The sequence below is a fragment of the Microtus ochrogaster genome, chromosome 6 (assembly GCF_000317375.1).
Source record: "Microtus ochrogaster isolate Prairie Vole_2 chromosome 6, MicOch1.0, whole genome shotgun sequence".
NCBI lineage: Eukaryota > Metazoa > Chordata > Mammalia > Rodentia > Cricetidae > Microtus > Microtus ochrogaster.
In genome coordinates this window covers 64937520-64945042 of record NC_022013.1, presented here as the reverse complement: position 1 = coordinate 64945042, position 7523 = coordinate 64937520, and positions in this window count along the sequence as shown.

The window sequence follows — 7523 nt, the reverse complement described above, 5'->3', positions numbered from 1 at the left end:
CCTGCTCTCTCCAAGACTTTTATCATGAAGGGGTGTTGGATTTTGATAAAGGCTTTGAGATGTGGGGATCATATGGTTCAGTTTGTTTTTATGGTGGGATTATACTGATGGATTTTTATGTGTTGAACCTTCCCTGTATCTCTGGGGTGTTCATGATCATGGCAGATGATTTTTTTTTTGATGTGTTCTTAGATTTGTTTTACAAGTATTTTATTGAGTATTTTTCATTAATATTCATGAGGGAGATTGGTCTGTAATTCTCTTTCTTTGTTGCACCTTCGTGTGGTTGGATATCAGGGTATCTGTAGCCTCAAAAGGAGTTTGGCAGTGTTCCTAACTGTTTCTATTGTGTGGAACAGTTTGAGGAGTTTTGGTATTAGCTCTTGGAAAATCTGGTAGAATTCCGCACTGAAACCATCTGCTTCTGTTTTTGTTTAGGAGGCTTTTAATGACTGCTTCTATTTCCTTAGGGGTTATAGGTTTATTTAAATTGTTTATCTGGTCTTGACTTAATTTTGATATATGGTACCTATATAGAAAATTGTATATTTCTTTTAGATTTTCCAGTTTTATGGAATATAAGGTTTTGAAGTATGACCTCATGATTCTCTAGATTTCTTCAGTGTCTGTTGTTATGCCCTCCTTTTCATTTTTGATTTTGTTAATTTATATAGTCTTTCTCTGTTGTTTGGTTAGTTTCGATAAGGATCTGTCTATCTTATTTTTTTCTCAAATAACCAGCTCTTTGCTTCATTGATTCTTTATATTCTCTTTGTTTCTATTTTACTGATTTCAGCCCTCAATTTGATTATTTTCTGTTGTCTACTCCTAGGTGAGTTTGCTTTTTGTTCTAGAGCTTTCAGGTGTTCTGTTGATTAGCTAGTGTGAGATTTCTTCCACTTTCTTATGTAGGCACTTAGTGCTATGAACTTTCCTCTTAGCACTGCTTTCATAGTGTCCAATAGGTTTCGGTATGTTGTGCATTCATTTTTATTGAATTCTAGGAAATCTTTACTTTCTTTCTTCAGTTTTTGCTTGACCCAGGGGGTGATTCAGTTGAACATTTTTTCAGTTTCCATGGGTCTGTAGGCTTTCTGCAATCAGTGTTGTTAAATTCTAACTTTAAATCATGGTGATCTGATAAGATACAGGGGGATATTTTATTGTTTTTGTATCACTTGAGGTTTGCTTTGTGACCGGGTATATGGTCAGTTTTTGAGAAGGTTCCTTGAGGTGCTGAGAAGAAGGTACGTTCTTTTGTGCTGTAAATGTCTGTTAATAAGTCCATTAGATTCATGACATCTGCTAGTTTCCTGTTTCTCTGTTAGGTTTCTGTCTGGATGACCTGTCCAGTGGTGAGAGTGGGGTGTTGAAATCTCCCACTATGAGTGTGTGGGGTTTGATGTGTGATTTAAACTTTGTTAATGTTTCTTTTACAAATGTGGGAGCCCTTCTATTTGCTGCATAGATGTTCAGAACTGAGACTTCATCTTGGATTTTTCCGGTGATGAATATGAAGTGTCCTTTTACATCTCTTCATTTTAGTTTGCAGTCTGTTTCGTTAGATATTAAGATAGCGACACCAGATTGTTTCTTAGGTCTGTTTGATTGGAAGGTCTTTTCCCAAACCATTATCCTGAGGTAATGTCTGTCTTTGAGGTTGAGGTATGTTTCTTGTGTGCAGCAGAAGGGCTGCTCCTATTTTCGTATCCATTCTGTTAGTTAGCCTGAGTATTTTTACAGGTGAATTGAGCCCATTATATTAAGGTGTATTAATGACCAGTGATTGTTTATTCCTGTTGTTTTTGGTTTTGGTGGTGGTGTTGGTAGTTGTGTGTGTGTGTGTTTCACTTTTTTGGATTTGCTGGTGTGGGATTATCTATTGTCTGTCTTTTTGTGGGCGTGGCTAACTTCTTAGATTGCAATTTTCCTTCTAGTACTTTGTGTCGGGCTGGGTTTTTGGATAGGTATTGGTTACATCTGGTTTTGTCATGGAATATCTTGTTTTCTTCTGTGGTGATTGAAAGTTTTGCTGAGTCTAGTAGTCTGGGCTGGTGTTCGTGGTTTCTTAGTTTCTGTAGCACATCTGCCCAGAACCTTCTGGCTTTCATTGTCTTCATTGAGAAGTTAGGTGTTATTCTTGATAGGTCTGCCTTTATATGTTACTTGGCCATTTTCCTTTGCAGCTCTTAATATTCTTTCTTTATTCTGTATATTCAGTGTTTTGATTATTATGTGGTGAGGGAACTTTTTTATTTTTTTATTTTTTTTTTTTTTTGTTCAGTATTTTTGGTGTTCTGTAAGCCTCTTGTATCTTCATACGCATGTCCTTCTTTAGGTTGGGAAAGTTTTTTTCTATGATTTTGTTGAATATATTTTCTGTGCCTTTGAGCTAGTATTTGTCTCCTTCTATCTCTATTAGTCTTAGGTTTGGCCTTTCCATGGTGTCTCAAATTTTTTTTTGTGTTAAGATTTTGTTGGATTTAATGTTTCCTTTGATGAATCTATTTCCTCTGATGTATCTTCACCGCCTAAGATTCTGTCTTCCATCTCTTAAAGATTTTTATCTTTGTTTATTGTTTATGCTTGTATCTGTGGTTCCCAAATTTTTCATTTTCAGATTTCCCTTGGTTTGTGTTTTCTTTATTGTCTGTATTTCAATTTTCTTGAACTGTTTTCTTTACTTATTTGATTGCTTTTTCTTGGTTTTCTTGACTTTCTTTAAGGGATTTATTGATTTCTTCCAGTTTTTTGTCCTTTCCTTGATTTCTTTAAGGGAATTTTTTGTTTTCTCTTTAAGGGCTTCTGTCATCTTCATAAAGTTATTTTGAAGGTCATTTTCTCCCACTTCATCTGTGTTGGGATAGTCAGGTGTTGCTACTGTAGAACCCTTGGTTCTGGTGGTGCCACATTGCCCTTTATGTTGTTGAATGTATTTTTATACTACTGTCTACTCATCTGGGTTTGGGATTAATTATAGGTACAGGTATTGATTCTTCCTCCAATTGGTACAGGTGGTGCCTGTGCCTTCAGGGGCTGCTGATGCTGCAGGGGGTAGTTGGCCTGGAGGGAGGGTGATGGGTTCTGTGGGCTTGGGTGGAGCAGTGGGACTTGAAGGTTCCAGCGTCTAGTAGGTGGCAGGGGTGGTGGAGAGGCCTGCCTGCAGGAGTTGACCAGCTGCTGGGGCTCTTCCTCCAATCCCTTAGTGGTTGTTGAGTCTAAAGATACCCTGTACTTCAGAAGACATTCAGGGGTTAGTGAGTCTAAAGCAGAGATATCTAACCCACAGCCTGCAGGCCACATGTGACCCAGGTTAGGTATGAGTGTAGTCCAACACAAAATCTTAAAATATAATGAGGTATTTTTGTGATATTCTTCACTGCTTTTGATAATTTGATTCCCTGTTTCTCTGATATTAATTTTGTAGATGACAGTATACTGTCACAATGTTTCAAAAGATAAACATGTGTATGTTCTAATAACCCTTTGGTCACAGTTTAGACACCACTAGATTTAACATTCGGTTCCAAACAATTCTTGCTTATCAAGTGTAGCCTGGACATTTTTCAGAAGAATCTGTAAAACTGTATTATCCTGAAAATAATTTAATTTTTATGTGGTTAAAATAACGAAGGGGTAGTAGTTTATGAGGCAAAAATGTACCTGATGAGAAATTAGAGCTTAGTTAGAATAAATGTCTCCGATTCAGTGTCCTCTCCCTTTCCTGACATCAGCGAGAGAGGACTTTACACTTGACTGTGTCGAGAGTGCAGTGAGTAAGATTCTGAAGCAAAGGGCAAAGTCCTTGTTTTGTCTCTGGTGGTTCTTTGAGTTTACACCTGCTCTGACTGCCGAAAGTAGAATTATACCATCTCTTAAATATTTACTTCCTAAGGGCAGATAGTCTCCAGGACGTGTAAGCTCTGAAATACAACAGTTATCATAAATAATAATCCTGAAGCTTTGTATAGCATAGGAAATTCTATTCACTAGAATTGTTTGTTTGCTTAAGTTATAAACTTTACTCATCATGGGAAATTGAATTTTCTCTCCTGTTTTTGTATAATTAAACTGATTATCACCATATGTGTTATCGTTGATGTTTCCAGTATTTTCCATGTGAATTTCCTACATATTTTCTCCTTATAGTTGTGAAAATGAAATATGAAACTTGTAAAGTATTCATGTCTAAAATTTGATGGGAAAACCATTCTTGTACAACCTCTAGAGGTTTGTAAATCCCAATACATGGGGTTCCACCAAGTCAGTGTAAGGAAGCCCCAGCCATTAGACAGTCCCTGATCTCTCCTGTTTTAAGATCTGTTGGAAGGTTTGCTGGTGAACTAGCAGGGAAATAAAGAAATGGGAACATCAGACAACTGCAGAAAACATGGTGTTGTATAGGAAAGGAACTGTTACCATAGCATCGTATATAGTTGAACAGCAGTATTGTTCATGTCCACAAACATCCCTTTTATGTGTTCCTTACTTAAGCCAATTAACATTCATTGCAGGTGGGATGATTATTATGGGGATTTTATACAAAACAAGGCAGCTTTTCTGTAGTTCTGCAGGAAAAAAAATTGAAGTTTATGTATGCAAAGAGCAGAAACACACTTGGAGAATGAGTTCAAAACAACCCCTAAGTTATACACACAGAATACCACACCAGAACCTCTGATTGAGGGAAGTGGACCATCATTAGGACACATCCTTCTCCATTGCTCTCTCTCCCTTTCTAGGTGGGGATGTCTGATCTCTTATTTTAGTATCTCTTTTCTCCTCTCCATATAGGCAGTTTCCAAATCAATTTCACCAAACTGGATAGAAACCAAAGGAGAAATAGGCAATAACAGAAGAAATAAATTAGTATGCAGTGATGAACAAGAATGGGTTGTTGATACATGTCATTACACAAAATGCATTATTGCTAGTGAAATAAGCAAGATTCAAAAGGTTATCCATTGTATTATTTTATCCCCTAACATTCCAGAAAAGGCAAAACTCTGAGTGGCTGGGTAGTGGGAGGCTGTATTATATAGTATAAAGTATAGTAGCATTGAGAATTCTGGGATGACAGAGGTGTCTTCTCTCTTGGTTCTGGTCATGGTTACACAATACTACATCTATGTCCAAACTCAGAACTCTAAACTGAAAAAAGTAAGTTTGACTCTATGTTAAGTTTAAAAAAAGCAAAAACCCCAAAGTTGATAGGGGGGAAGCAAAATTAAAGATATGTTAAGTTAGGGGTCGTGAGATGCTCAGTCAAGAAGGGCATGCTGTGTAAGCAAACACAAGATCCTGAGTCTGGTCCACAGAACCTATGTGCAGAAAAAACTGGGTATGGTGGTAAATGCCAATAATTAAAAAGGGAGGACCAAGGCAATCCCTGGGGCTGGGTGGTGAGGCAGCCTAGCCATTTCGAGAGCTCCAGACGATAAAAGACCCTGTTTGCTTTTAAAAGGAAAAAAAGTTGACTAGCACTGGCAGCTGTCCTGGCTTCCACGTCCATGTGCATTCCAACACGTGCACACACTCGTGAAGTTAAAGGGTCTGGGGACATAAAAACATGGTAGAAATCTTGCCCGGTGTGTTTAAGTTTACATGTTTTTAAAAAAAATGTAAAGTATAAGGCAAAAATCATGGGTTAATTTTATTAAATACTCTTTGTTTTAATATTTATTTGTGGGGGTGTGGGACCACCTTCATTGTCAGCTTGACAGACTGGACAGAGGAGCCTTTATTGAAGAATTGCATCCATCCTATTGGCCTGTAGACATGTCTATGGGGGAATTTCTTGACTAGCGGTGGATACAGGAGAGCCCAGCCCACTGTGAGTGTGCCGTTCCTAGGCGGGGAAGCATGGGCTGGCTGTTTAAGAAAGGTAGCTGAATAAGAGCAAGACCACCAGTGACAAGCTGCACTTCTCCATGGGCTGTGCCAGTTTCTGCCCTGAGTTCCTGCCCCGAATTCCCTTGGGGATTGTGACACGAGAATTGTAAGATGAAATAAATCCTTTCTTTAATTTGCTTTTGATCAGAGTGCTTAATCACAGCAATATAGAAGCAAACTAGAATATCATGTGTTGAAGGAATGTGTGTGTGTGTGTGAATATGGAAACACATCCTACAGCTTGCTTGTGCTGCCCAATTTTAAATCAACTTGACACAAGCTAAAGTCATCAGAGAAAAGAAAGCCTCAACTGAAAAAAAAATGCCTCCATAAGATCAAGTGATAAGCAAGCCTTTAAGGCATTTTTCTAATTATTGGTTGATATGGGAGGGTCCAGCCCATTGTGGGTGGGGCCACCCCTGAGATGGTGGTTCTGTTCTCTGTAAGAGAGCAGGCTGAGCAAGCTGTGGAGAGTGAGCTAGTAAGCAGCACCCTCCATGGCCTCTGCATCAACACCCAAAACAAATGCAGGATTTAGTGCCTCATGATAAATGGACGTCTCACAATCAACAGGCAGATTAAACAAATTTCTGGTTCCTCAGAGGCCCCTCAGGTACCCCACCCAAAGGCATTGTTCTCTCCCCCACCAGTAGTAACAGCTACACTGAGTCATATCTGTTTTTATTGTCACCCAGGTATACATCCCCAGTCACTTATTCTTAAAGGTTATTGTTTTTGATGACATAATTCCCAGAACCCACATTTTCCTTCTTGTCTCTAATTCTTGACAGTTTATCTGTGGTATGGGAGAACTCTTTAACTCTTTGGCATGTAGTTCTTCATGGTTTGGGTTTTCTGACTGCATGCTCATGATGAAGCCAAATATGTCTATCATGTGTCCTGAGCACTGGCAGCTGGATGTAGGCTAGGGATCACATGGCTGGTATAACTCAAGTCCATTTCCCCAACAAGGGTACAGGCTAGGTGCTCTGTTTTACGAGAAGACCCTGTAACTGCAGTTTTTGAATGTATTCAAAATTCACAAGGCTAAGTATGAAATATATTTAAATATTTAAACATTTAGTTGACTTGTATCATTTGTTCTTTAGCAATATTAAAGACTTACAATGTTTTTACATTTGAGGGTATTCTATATATAAAGAAGATAAAATATGTCATGTGTTCATATTGATCCTTGGAGTTCAAAGCAAGGACTTTGAATTTTAAATTCTTGGTGGTTCTCAGGGACACAAGTGATAATAGAATCTCAATATTAATATTTTTAGTTCTTAGGCATAACATGCATATAGTAGCAGAAACAATGCAAAATATAAACAATCTGTGTGCTATGTCTAATGAAATTATTGTGCTGTAAATTGATGTAAGATTGTACATGTGGAAATAAGTTAGTATACACATCAATGTCTTTGATTCATCCTTGATTAAAATCAGAATCAGCATCCATCCCTTTAAAAAAAATCTATTAATTGGGTTTGGTGAAACAAACCAAAAAAAAAAAAATGCTTAGTTACTTAGTCCACAACAGAACAGAAGCACAGAAATATTAAGATAGAAGCCGGGCGGTGGTGGTGCACACCTTTAATCCCAGCACTCAGGAGGCAGAGGCAAGC